This window comes from Molossus molossus, unplaced genomic scaffold (genome assembly GCF_014108415.1).
Source record: "Molossus molossus isolate mMolMol1 unplaced genomic scaffold, mMolMol1.p scaffold_m16_p_18, whole genome shotgun sequence".
Classification (NCBI taxonomy): Eukaryota; Metazoa; Chordata; class Mammalia; order Chiroptera; family Molossidae; genus Molossus; species Molossus molossus.
The window spans coordinates 29,730,587-29,744,359 of NW_023425353.1; the positions used below are offsets into that span (position 1 = coordinate 29,730,587).

Consider the following 13,773-nt stretch of genomic DNA (forward strand, 5'->3'; position numbering starts at 1 on the left):
AGAATTGGTGTCCTTATTAGAGAGACACCGGAGGGCGCTGTGTGTGTGTGTGTGTACCTCCAGGAAAGACCATGTGAGGACATAGGAAGAGGGCGGCCATCAATAAGCCAGGAGGAGAGTTCTCCATAGGAGCCGAATCAGCTGGCTGCACTTGGATCTGGGACTTCCAGCCTCCAGAGCTGTGAGAAAATAAATGTGTTGTTTAAACCAGCCAGCCTGTGGTATTTTGTTATGGCAGCCAAAGTCGACTAAGTTACCCAAAAGAATGCAGAGTAGCTAAGACACACAACTGAATGTAAATGTTAGAGCCTGTCATAGTCAGCCTTCAAGGCAAAGAAGAAACTAGACACGTACTTGTTGTGGGATTTGTTGTTATTGCTAAGATCCTGAGTACCGAGAGGAACTTAAAAGAGGTTCTGTGTGCTGACCACTGACTGCGGGGCATGGCTCAGCGGGAGCAGTTTGCATCCTGTCCAAGGCTGCTGTGAAGAATAACAGGGCAGGCGCTCTCTGCGGTCAGCTCTCAGGGAAAACACATCCAGAGCCCTTAAGAGGAAACCTCGATGCCCCTTTCAGCAGAAATCAGTTGGAAGATCAGGAGATCTTCCCATTTCTTCCCTGCATCCTTGTCACTTTAAAAAAAAAATTTTTTTTATCCTCATCCGAGGACATTTTTCCATTTTTTATTCAGATAGAGTGGGAGGGAGAGAGAGAGAGAAATATCAATGTGAAAGGGACGCATCGAGTGACTGCCACCCGCACGACCAACCAGGGCCGGGGACAAACTGCAACCGAGGTACATGCCCTTAGTGGGAACCAAATCCGGGTCTCTCTGGACCGCAGGCTGACTCTCTAACCGCTGAGCCAAACCAGCCAGGGTGTGATGGGAACTTTTAAGATCTATTCTCTTAGTAACTTTCAAATATGCAACACAGTGTTGTGAACTATAGTCACCATGCTATATATTAGACTTCAGCTCTTAATCTTCACTTTTTTTCCAGCAAGTAGAGTGATTGTGTTCATCAACATGCTTCAAGATGTTACTCTCCTAGGAAACAGTGGTTGTTAATATAATGATAACAATGGTGACGGTGATAATTAACATCCTTAAGTACTTACTATGTGCAAGGCACTGTGCTAACTGCTTTACGTTAGATCACTTAATCTTCACTAAACGCTATGGGAGTAATTATGATTATGTCTATTTTGCAGTGAAAGAGGCTAAAATTAGATCAGTTTGAAGATTTGCCCAAAGTCATGCACGGCTGGAGTAGGATTTGAACCCAGGTATGACTCTAAGTCTGTGCTATTATTAACCAACTGCTATCTATTTGTTACCAATGATTACAAGTAGTCAGCTTTAAAATGTGTTGTGAATATGTGTATTGAAACAAATGATAAGCCTTTAATAGAGGAGTAAGTAGCTGTTTGTCCTTGTCTGTCTTGTATCTGTCCTTGCACCTGTTTCTTTCTTTGGAGGACTGCCACTCCCTTGCTGCAGATCCTGCGATTCTGCTAGGACTGCCTGCACAGTGCTCCACCCTTCCCCCAAGGGGAGTGTGATCAGTCCTGACCTATTATGGTCAACATGACCTGGCCTATAGGGATTGGTCCAAGACACAGGTATGCGATCCAATGAGAGCTTTCCTATAGGACCTGCCCCACAGTCACCGGAAGAAAGAGGCTCACACTTTCTGGTTGATTACAAGCCATGATATGGTCCTGGGACTGCTGGCAGATGCATCGGTGGCTGTTTCCTGCTCGAGGAAGCTGTCTGCGCAGGGAGAGAAGACCAAGGCTCAGAAGGGAGGTCGAGTCAAGAGCAGCAAACTCAGGCTCTCCTGATGACATGGTTTGAGCCCTGACTTTAGCCACCTCTGAAGACCATGCCACCTGTAGACACCCCAGTTCTGTGAGCCAATAAAACCCTATTCAACTTTAATTTTGTGTGGCTCACTTTCACTTTAACTGAAAGAGTTCTGATTAACATGCTGTACTAGTTTTCTCTCGCTGCTGTAACAAATGGCCACAAACTTAGTGGCTTAAAACAATACAAATTTATTATTTTGCAGTTTGGGAGTCAGAGTCTGAAAGAGTCTTAGAGGCAAAAGTCAAGGCCCCGGCGGGGCTGCGTTCCTGGCCGCTCTGTGGAAGAGTTTGGTGCCTTGACCTCTCCAGTGGGTAGAGAGAGGGTGCCCACACTCCCGGCTCATGGCCCCGTCCTCACATCACCCCAACCTCTCCTTGCATGGCACCTCTCCTCCTCTCTGACTCCGACCCTCCTGCATCCGTCTTAGAAAGATCCTTGAGATTTCACTGGACCCACAAAGGTAACCCAGGACAATCCCCCCAAAGCAAGATCCTTAATCCAATCGTATTGGCAAAGTCCTTTTTGCCATGAAAGTAACATAGTCACAGATTCCGAAGATTCAGACAAAGATATCTTTGGGATCCATTGTTCTGGTCTCACACATACTCAGGAAAAAGAATCTCGAAGGGGAAGGTCACTTCATTGCAAAGCAGTTTCCCTCTTTCAGGCGGCCCCAACAGAGTTTCGGATCCAGTTTCGGGTGCTTACCTAGGAATGTGCGAGGGGGATCCTGGAGTCTGGAGGCTGTGGCTGGCGGACTTTGCCCTGCATCTCTGCATACTCTGCTGGAGGTCTGCGCAGAGCCAGGCCCGCAGGAGCATTGCAAGGAATGGGCATCAAGGTGCAGCTCACTGGGGAAGGAGCCAAACGCATGGTTCATTTGACGTTATTTCCACTTCCTCAAATCTGCATTTGAGGTCTTCACTTCATAAAATAAAACGATACTATTAGACCTAGTTATAAAATAATAAATAACCATGATAAACAATAGACCATGTCATAAAGAACAGACCTGGTAACCAGCTAGCTGGCCAGAGACATGCATTTAGCACGACACCCCTGATTTACAAATGTCAGTAAATGAAAGAAAATGAATAACTAGAGAGAAAAAGATGATTCAAAACATAATAAAAAATCAGGGGAACTTATGGGCTAGTAGGCTCTGTAAACAAACTGGTTATATAACTCCAGACAGAACAGTGCCAAGAGGCGGGCGGGGCGGCAGAGGACACCCTCACCAGATGGCACTCTGGCTGATGACGGAGCCCAGGCTTGGCCCACTCTGGCCCCAGACCACAGTAGCGCAGGCTGAGGCCTTGGAGCCTTTGGTTGTTCTCCAAGCCTGAGAAAATGCTCTCAGTTTCTTCATTTTCAAATCTAAAAAGAAATGACAGGAACAAATAATGACTTTTAAAACTTATGTCACCCATGGGATTATGAATTTTCAGGCACCTCTTGGGAAGTTAGAGGCACTTTTGTGTGTGTGTGTGCATGTATGTTAATCCTCACCCAAGGATATATATATATTTTTTATTGAATTTCAGATAGAGTGGGAGGAAGGAGGGAAAGAGAGACAGAAACATCGATGTGAGAGAGACACATAGGTTGGTTGCCTCCCACACAGGTCCAACCAGGACTGCGGATTGAACCTGCAACCCAGGTGCATGCCCTTGACCAGGAATCAAAGCCACAACCCTTGGTGTGCTGGCCGACACTCTAACCACTGAGCCCCACGGCCACGGTAGGTTAGAGGCACTTTTGCTGATCCTTAATTTGGGCTTCCGGGGCCAGGGCTGACTCTTGGGTGGGCTGGGTGGGGGGCGGGGCAGCCAGCATGTAGAGGAAGGAGGCCTGGAGTCTGCCTCCTGAGCCAAGCGAGTAGCGATGGTTGGAAGTACCCACTCAAGGGAGCGGGGGGTGAGCAAGCTCCGGATGCTGCAGTCGGGAGAGTTGTCCGCTGTTGCCGCCAGGGCTCCAGGTCTCTAGTGGGGCCTCTGTGTTGCTGTCGCACCACTTCTCAGACGAGTCACCCTTCCACTTCACAGCCATTGCCTGCTGGGTCCAAGGCGCCACCTGGCTCCGCGGGAGGAGTCACAGCATCACAGACTTGCGAAGTAGGAGAGATCACCTCATTACAGTCACAGAGGTGGCGTGACCCACCCCAGGTCGCACAAGCAGTTTGAAATTATTTATGGATGGTCCATTACGGACCCCCAGCAATCTAGGATCGTGGCTCAGAGGTGGGCTCTGATTCAGACGGCTGGATTCACATCTAGGCTCCACCCCCAAAAAGTGCATGGCCTTGTACAAGCCAGTTAACAAGTGTTTCCTCATCAGTACTCAAGGGATAGAAATGGTACATACCTGTCACCATGTGTCATACATCTATATGTCATGGTACATATCTATCTGTGCTCGGGAGAATAAATGAGATAATTCACGCACTGTGCTTGGCACACAGTACGCACTATTAGCTGGCATTTTTACCACTATTATTACGTCCCTCCCCTCCCCTGACTGCGTGGCGCCCAGCCCTCTGAGGACTTGCTCTGCGCTCCTAGCACCATACCTTCCTCACACCCCCTCTCCTAGTGGGTCCCAGCACCTAGAGAACTGTGGTTTCCCGCATGCAAACTACTGCTAAAATGTGTATGCACATCTGTGATATCCAGATTGCACCTCACAGTCTGTATCATCGAGAAGAGCATGTCCCCTCTCCTCTGCTGCCCTGAGGACTCCCCTGGACAACGGCAGCGCCTTCTGTATGGTTGCATCTTCCTTAGCAATGAGCAGTGTCTTGCACAGATGGGCCTTGGACAAATATCTGTTGAAAGAGTACGTGAATGAATAGACTCTTTTTGAGAATCCTAGCGTCTACTCAGGAACACTAACTCTGAGGGGGTTTTGAAGTGTCCTCTCAGCGATGACTTGATGAGACACAGGAAATGGGCCACGGCCCGCCCTGCCTTTGCCCCTCCAGCTGACAGCAGTAAGAGTCCCAAAGGGCGACCCCATTCCAGCCCTCCTGGCAGTAGTCGAGGACAAGAGAGCGCAGGCTGCGGACTGCGAGACTGCCCGAGTCTCCCGAGACCATGATCCATCCTGCAATCAGTGAGTTCTAGGGTGTCAGGGGCAGGTGCTGTGCCCCTTCAATTCCAGCAGCAGAGCCTAAGAGTGCAAAGTAAGAAGGTGCTTACATAATAAAGACGAACAAGCTCTGTGTTAGCCCAGCCAGTGTGGCTCAGTGGTTGAGTGTCGACCCATGCACCGAGAGGCTGCTGGTTCAAATCCCGGCCAGGACGCATGCCCAGGTTGTGGACCCGATCCCCAGTGGGGGACATGCAGGAGGCGGCCAGTCGATGTTCTCTCTCATCAATATTTCTATCTTTCTCTCTCCCTCTCCCTTCCTCTCTCTCTAAAATCAATAAAGAAAAAAAGTTCTGCCCTGGACAGTTTGGCTCAGCGGTTGAGCGTCAGCCTGTGGACCAGGTTTGGTTCCCACTAGGGGCACATACCACAAAAAAAAAAAAAAGAAAAGAAAAAAAAGTTCCTTTAAAGTCAATTATGTTAATAAACATTTGGGCCTCTAAGATAACTTTCTCATCACCCAAAGAGAAAGTGGCATGAAAATAAAATAAATTCCCTTAAAAATGAAACTCATTGAAGATTTAGATGGGAAACACCAAGCTTCATGATGAGATAAGATATATTGCAGCATATCTCTTTAGATGTTGTTATGGGCTAAACTGTGTCTCCCCCTCTGCCAGTTTCATATGTTAAAGTCCTAACCCCTAGTACCTGTGGAGATAGGGCCTTTAAAGAGGTAATTAAGTTAAATGAGATCATTAGAGTGAACCCTCATGGAATCTGGCGGTGCCCTTATAAGAAAAGGAAATTCGGGCACAGATACGTGCAGAGGGAAGACGGTGTGAAGACACAGGTAGGAAGATGACCACGTGCAGGCCAAGGAGAGAGGCCGCAGAAGAAACCCACTGCGACACTTGAGCTCAGACTTCCGACCTCTAGAACTGAGAGAAAATAAACATCTGTTGTTTAAGTCGTGCAGTCTGTGGCACGTTGCCATGGCAGCCCTAGCAAACCCACACAGGCGTTGACATTCCGACCAACAAATGTTTGTCCTGCTATACTTGAGTTCTTGGGAGTAGAGCAGTATTGCTGTGCAATCTTATAATTAGATGAAGTTACAAAGTTAAATCATCTCATCAGCGATGTATTTTCATACTTACAGGTATTGCTAGGATTTAGAGGTCTGCACAGAACCAGACTGTGCAGATGCAGCAGCCCCACGTCTCTCTCGTCGAAGCCGCCGGACTGGTGGCGACCCGTGAGCATGTGGCGCCGGCTCAGCTCTCTGGGCTTCTGAATGGAGGGGTCAATGGCAAGGTCATTTCTGGTGGCAACGAATGATCCCAGTCACAATGAAATCTCTACCTTCCTGCAGGAAAGAATATTTAAAGCTACAAATCACGAAGGCCACCTTTTAGCAATTAGAATCACCACAACCTGAGGATTCCTTCAGTTGCAAATTGAAGCCTAAGAGAGGCTTTGGTGAGGTTTGGAGGACTTAGGGTTTTTTGAGGTAATGACACATTGGTCAGAGATAGGATTCCAAATTATACCTCGGCTCAGAATGAAAAAGCACTTGCAACCTTAACTACAGAGCCGGTGCCTGAGGCTTCTTTAATGAGGGCGGTCCGAGTCCGGGTTCTGGACTGGATTTCTCAAGCTGCTTCTGGCAGAGCAGCCAATGTGGCACGTCACTGCGTCTGTTCCTGTTGGTCTGTGCAAAGGGCTCCGCCAGGTCCCGCAGACCTGAGCCCGTGGCGTGCCCAGTCACTCCCTGGGCACAAGCACTCTGTGGCGAGACCACAGCCATCTGTGATAGACGTTCTCAGCAGCCTCCGTATCACCAAGAGGGCTGCATTTTAAGGAATGTGAAAGATGACTCTAATGTGCAGGGGAAAGCATTCTATTTCAGGCTTGAATGGACTGGGTACCCTGATTGACCCTCTGAATAAAAACAACTAAAAACTCTGGTTAAATTTGTTTTTGTTTTTTATCCTCACCCGAGGACATTCTTCCATTTATCTTCAGATAGAGCGGGAAGAGGAGAGGGAGGAAGAGAGAGAGAGAAACATCGATGTGAGAGAGACACATGAACTGGCCTCCACCCACACGACCCCAACCGGGGCGGGGACAAATGCAACTGAGGTACGTGCCCTTAGCGGGAACCGAACCTGGTTTCTTTGGTCTGTGGGCTGACACTCTTAATTGCTGAGCCAAACCAGTCAGGGCTAAATTTGTTTTTAAATTTATTTTTAAATTGTAGTCAAATACACATAACATAAAACATGCCATCTTAAGCATTTTTAAGTGTGAAGTTCAGCAGCATTAAGTCCATTCACACTGTTGTGCAACCATTACCACCATCCACCTCCAGAGCTTTCATCTTCCCTAACGGAACCTCTGTGCCCATCAGACAACACTCATTGTCCCCCTTCTGCCCCTAGCAATGCCATTCTACTTCTTTTTCTTCTTCTTTTTTAATCCTCACTGGAAGATATTTTTCTATTTATCATCAGATAGAGTGGGAGGGAGGGAGAGAGAGAAACATCGATGTGAGAGAGACGCATTGACCAAGTTGCCTCCTGTATGACCCCAACCAGGGCTAGGTATCAAACTGCAACCGAGGTATGTGTCCTTGACCAGAATCGAACCCAAGACTCATTGGTCCGCTTGCCGATGCTCTAACTGCTGAGCCAAACTAGCCAGGGCTAAGTTAGCATTTTTAAAGTGCATGACTCATGCCCTGGCCAGTTTTGCTCAGTGTTTAGAGCATCGGCCCGCAGTCCAGAGAGACCCAAGTTCGGTTCCCACTAAGGGCACGTACCTCAGTTGCAGTTTGGCCCCGGCCCCGGTTGGGGTTGTGTGGGTGGCAGGCACTCGATGTGTCCCTTTCACATCGATGTTTCTCTCTTTCTTTCTTCCTCCCACTCTATCTGAACAAAAATGGAAAAATGTCCTCAGGTGAGGATAAAAAATAAAAATAAATAAATAAATAAATAAATAAATAAATAAATAAATAAATAAAGTGCATGACTCACAAGTCTGGCAATCTCTGGGTTGCTCAGTTGAAGGCCCCAGATGCAGATCTGTTTCCCCAGTGTGTAACACTCATTTCAAATTGTCATGAGCAAAGGTTCCAAGGAAATCGGTAAAATGCTTGTCGGGCAGTCATCGGGTCTTACCAAGATAAACTGGAATGTAAAAGAAAAACTACATGTGGACATCATAAAGAGACATCCATGCATCTGAACATGTGGAGAAAGAATACAGTCATCAGACATCAGAAGAACACTTTAAATAGCTATTAATTTTGGAACAGGTGTGCATTGGTGTTCACTCAACACAAACTTATAAATTTTTTGCCATGTGCAAATTTCCATGAAAAGCCCAGAGGGAAGAGATTTTTTCCAGCAGGTATTTACCCATTATTGGGTCAGGAAATCAATTTTGTTGCAACCAGATATATTTTTTCTTTAATGAAATAGGAAAGAAGAGAAATTATTTGAGCGTATTCTAAGCAGTAAGAAATAATTGTTTTATGAGACTTTTACTTCAATGATATTCAAAATCAAAATGGCACCCCAAAGCAACCCACCAGTCCTTAGATACTGGGTCATGATGTTAATTGTATTTCTGATGTTGACTGTAATTTAAAATGTTTGGAAAACATTGCTGAAGGGACTATAAATTTGAAGAAGATTTATAATTAACCCTTATGATTTAGTAGTGGAGGCTAATTATAAGAACTACAGTAGGAAAAAAAAAAATTAGCCATTATTTTACCACCAAAAAGATGGCTCTGGGAGTCTCCTCCCTTGGGATGAGCAGGAAGCCCAGAGAAGCAACTTCAAAAGAAGGCATTGGAAAGACCTAGAAGGGCAGATGGGGATGAGGAGGACAGAGGAGGCAGAGAGGGAGAGGTGAAGGGACAAGAAAGGACAGGCAAGGGGACAGCTGCTCTGGGAAGTGGAAGTTTAGGTGAAAGAGAGATGGTTAGAGAGAAACTTTAGGAGGTTTTGTGTGGGGTGCAATGTAATCACCCTCCCATCCCCTCAAAAACATTCAGGAAAAATACCAGTGTAATGGGTTTGGGTCAAAGTCTCCTAAATAATGAAGTTTTTTTTTTTTTTTAAGTATCTAATTTTATTTAATTTGTTGTCTTTTTTTTCTTTTTTTTAATCCTCACCCGAGGACATTTTTCCATTTATTGTTCAGACAGAGTGGGAGGGAGAGAGAGGAAGAGAGAGAGAGAGAAACATCGATGTGAAAGGGACACATCGAGTGGCTGCCACCCGCACGACCCAACCAGGGCCGGGGACAAACTGCAACCGAGGTACGTGCCCTTAGCGGGAACCGAACCTGGGTCTCTCTACCACAGGTCGACACTCTAACCACTGAGCCAAACCGGCCAGAGCTTAATTTGTTGTCTTGATCAGCATTCAACATTTTAGGAAATCAGTAGGTATTTGATTATTGAAACATAGACTGTCTTTCTGCGCTGGTGATAGAAAAGTTGTGAAGTTGGCCAGTCTGTCTTTGGGTGTTCTGTTCCTGCTCCAGTGTATCAGCCTCCTTCCTAAGAGCTGACCATTTAGTTTCAGTGTTGGACGCTCTTCTTTTCCCCTCACACCCAACCCCTAGATGTAATCTCTGAAGAAATATGACACCAGATTTTTTGGAAATCCAGTGCTTTTGGAGTCAGAATTATGTGTTTTCTGACCTCACTCCACGTGAGATGGGAGGCATGGGTGATGAAGGGCTGGCCCAATGACACATGTCAGCTGTCAAGGGGAGGAGATGTTCACCTGGAGGAATCAAGAGGGGTGGCTGGAGGCTGGGGAGGGAGGTCCTGCAATGATGACAAAGGTGATGCTTTTGGGCTGGACTTTCCAGGTGCAGAGTGAAGTGGTGTAAGAAAAGGCAGGCCTGCTGGGAGGATGGGACGGGTCGATTTGGTGGTAGGAGAAGTGCTGAGCAGGTCCTTGGTACCAGAGTCAGGCTTTGGACTTCAGGCAGGAACACAGAGGGGCTGACACCACCAGTTCTGGGCTTGAGGGGACTGAGGACCCATGTTCCCTGGGAGTAAACTCTAGTCAGTTCATTTCAGAGAAGTGTGAGGAAAGGAGACCACCCACTCACCCTCCAGAGAATCTGTTCATTGTTGATGCTGGTTTTCAGGTCCTTTTTGATGGCTGGACACACAGACGTGTGCGTCTGTGCACAATGCTTCTCGTAGGTTTTCAGGAACTTTTGAAGAATTGAAACGATGAGCAGGGCTACTCCTTTACTCTTTTGTTTTCTTTCCTCTTCTCTTGGCATTGTTTTATAGTGTTAGATTCCACTTGGATTTGAAAACAGTAACTTGCCCTGAAACCCAACACACAGATATCTCTTTTTTTTTTTTTTTATCCTCACCCGAGGATATTTTTCCATTTTTTGTACAGATAGAGTGGGAGGGAGAGAGAGGAAGGGAAAGAGAGAGAAACATTGACGTGAAGGGACACATCGAGTGGCTGCCACCCGCACGACCAACCAGGGCCGGGGACAAACTGCAACCGAAGTACGTGCCCAAGGGAACCGAACCCGGGTCTCTCCGGACCGCAGGTCAACGCTCTAACCGCTGAGTCAAACTGGCCAGGGCCAGATATCTCATTTTTAAGGAGCAACTTGTATTCCCCCTCCCCTAAATTGGCAAATATTGCTGCACACCCTTCTCTGAAAATTTTAAAGTGCTTCATTTATCTTAAAATTGGAGTAGAGAATTAAGAGAGAAGCAGTCAAGTGGAATTTTTCAATTTCTAATTTCTGCATTCATGGATCCATGTTCTTTCTTTTAGATTCTTTAAAATGATGGAAGTACTCATGAAACTCAATTATAAAGGAACACAATTAATATTAATAGTGGGTACTAAATATTACCATAGACATATTCATTTAAAAATGGCATAATTTTCTTTATAGACATAACTCTTGCCAGGCAGTATATCATACTGGTTAAGAACAAAGGCTTTGGACCTGGCCAGTATGGCTCAGTTGGTTGGGTGTCATCCCATGCACCAAAAGGATGATAGTTCAATTTCCAGTAAGGGTACATACCCAGGTTGTGGGTTCAATTCCTGGTCAGGGTGGGTACTGGAGGCAATCAATAAATGTGTCTCTCTCACATCAATATTTCTCTCCCTCACCCTTCCTCTTTCTCTAAAATCAATGAAAAGAACATAGGTTTTGGAGGGGAGCAGACCTGATTTTAGTCTTGTCTCTACCAGAGGACTCACTGGATGGCCTTAGATAAGTTATTAAGCCTCTTCAAGCCTCTATTTCACTTTCATAAAATGGATTTGGGTTGTCATAAGGACTGAGATAAGTTCATAAAGCACTCAGCACAATGCCTGGCACATAGTGGTGACCCGGCCCGCAGGTCGATCAACGAGGACTCTAGAGGGGGAGTGAGGATGAGGTGGGACAGGAGACACGAGAAATGGAGACAAGACAGGATTCTGATCAAGTCTCGTTTATTCAGGGGGAGTTCACATTATATATAGGGGGAAAATAGGTGAAACAGTTAATGAGTATCCCACCTGAAGCCAATTCCAGTAAATACCCCAGGTGGAACAAATGATAAGCAAAGAATGGAGTAAACAATTATCTAGAGGAATGCAGGCACTGCACGCAGAGAGACCCCCACCCTGGGGCCGGAGACAGCAGAGCAGACTTTAACAAGATGGATACCATGCAAGTGGTCTCCCACATAGTGGAAGTGCTCAATAAACTTTATTGTTGTTATTATCATTCTGCTGGCCACAGGAAGTTACCCAATCAGTACTGATTTTGTCCTTTAAATTATCCAGTCCTTAAAGGTCCCTCCATGTGGTAACTTAAGGCAATGGTTGGGTCTCTGAATTGGGTTCACAGAGACAAATGTTTACAGGAATTTTTAGAGTTTTGCCATATGGAAAAGTTTTCAGCTACAGGTTGTCCAAAAATGTATTATCTTACATCAAGAGGGGCTCTTCTTGTTGAATTTAGGCCTGGTGAACCATGCCCAAAAAATTGGAAGGAGACAGGGGCTGTTTATGAAAGCAAACATTGAATTACAACTAAAATAAAGACAAATCATCGGGAAAAAACAACTGAAAAGCAGCTGGAGAGAACCCGTACAACCAGAGACAGAACAAGGATGGCAAACCGAACCTGGTAGGAACGGTAGAGGCACATGAGGACAGGCTGGGAACCCACAGACAGCAGTGGAGCTGAATCAGCTGTGTGTGCTTCCCACTGAGAAACTGGGGGTTTTAAAAAGCTCCATATCAGCTACAGCCACTCACCTTGGGCTCCAGCAGAGGGAGGGTGGACTGGACTGGAACTGTGTGGAGAGAGTCCAGGGCTCCTGGCTCAGGGGAGAGCTAGAGGGGACGACACCAGGAGTTTTGTGCTGAATCACTCCTCCACAGGACAGTAGATGTCTTACTCAAAGAGCCCCTTCCCAGAGCCCCTGGGAGAAGCAACGGTCCCCTCCCACAGGCCAGAGAAATGCAAATTGAGGCTCATTAACAGCCAGCAAGCATCTGCCCCACCCTCTGGAAATCCTCTTACCCTGAACACCTGCTTGATTTTTTTTTCACTCATTTGAGGGCTACGACCCAAGGCTCATCAAGTAACTGAGACTAATAATCTCCAGGCAAAAAGCTAAAGGATAACTGAACCTTTCCTTGGCTTGCAAATCTACTCAGGAAAGTAAGACTTGACAGTGGGGTTTAACATGGGTCCTTCCATACTCATCCAAACCCAGGAAAGGGAGCCACAACCAGTGGAACACCAACACTCACAGGAAAAATTTGGAAGGCTCCAAAACCCACTGAGACCTGGTACTGGCACAAGAACAGGCACATAGATCAGTGGAACAGAACAGAACAGAGAGCTCAGAAATTGACCCAAGACAATATGCTCAATTGACAAAGGTGGCAGGAGCTACAGCAGAGTCAAGACAGTCTCTTTTTTTTTTTTTAATCCTCACCCGAGGACATTTTTACATTTTTTGTACAGATAGAGTGGGAGGGAGAGAGAGGAAGAGAGAGAGAGAGAGAGAGAAACATCGATGTGAAGGGACACATCGAGTGGCTGCCACCCGCACGACCAACCAGGGCCGGGGACAAACTGCAACCGAAGTACGTGCCCTTAGTGGGAACCGAACCCGGGTCTCTCCGGACCGCAGGCTGACGCTCTAACCGCTGAGCCAAACCGGCCAGGGCAAGACAGTCTCTTTAATAAATAGTGTTGGTGCTCACTTCGGCAGCACATACACTAAAACTGGAACGATACAGAGATTAGCATGGCCCCCGCACAAGGATGACACACAAATTCGTGAAGCATTCCATATTAAAAAAAAAAAAAAAATGGTGTTGGGAAAATTGGACAGCTACATGCAAAAAAATGAAGCTAGACCACCAACTTACAACATACACAAGAATAAACTAAAAATGGATAAAAGACTAATGGAGTACTATGCAGCTAGCTGTAAGAAAGAAAGATCTCTTATCCTTTGAGATGAAATGGAGGGACCTGGAAAGTGTCATCCTAAGCGAAACAAGCCAAGCAGAGAAAGACAAATATCACATGATCTCACTTATTTGTGGAATATAATGAACATAACATGCATGTATGCATGAACAGTGGACATGGACAACAATCTGGGGAAGGGGCAGGGAGGGGAGGGAGAGGGGAGAATCAGTAGGGGAAAAAAAGGAGAATCATCTGTAACAAAAATTAATCAATTAAAAAAAAAAAAAAAAAGAACATAACAGTCTGAGGAATTGGGT

The 13,773-nt window shown here is 46.2% G+C and overlaps 1 non-coding gene and 1 pseudogene across 1 annotated transcript; one reads left to right on the forward strand and one right to left on the reverse strand.

Annotated features, from left to right (window-relative positions):
• Positions 1-2,578: 2,578 nt before the first annotated feature.
• LOC118633543 lies at positions 2,579-10,276 on the reverse strand (annotated as a pseudogene).
• Positions 10,277-13,234: 2,958 nt separating this feature from the next.
• On the forward strand, positions 13,235-13,338 carry LOC118633697. Its single transcript, XR_004960240.1, has one exon. It is a non-coding gene; the product is annotated as a U6 spliceosomal RNA (small nuclear RNA).
• The last annotated feature ends 435 nt before the right edge of the window (positions 13,339-13,773 follow it).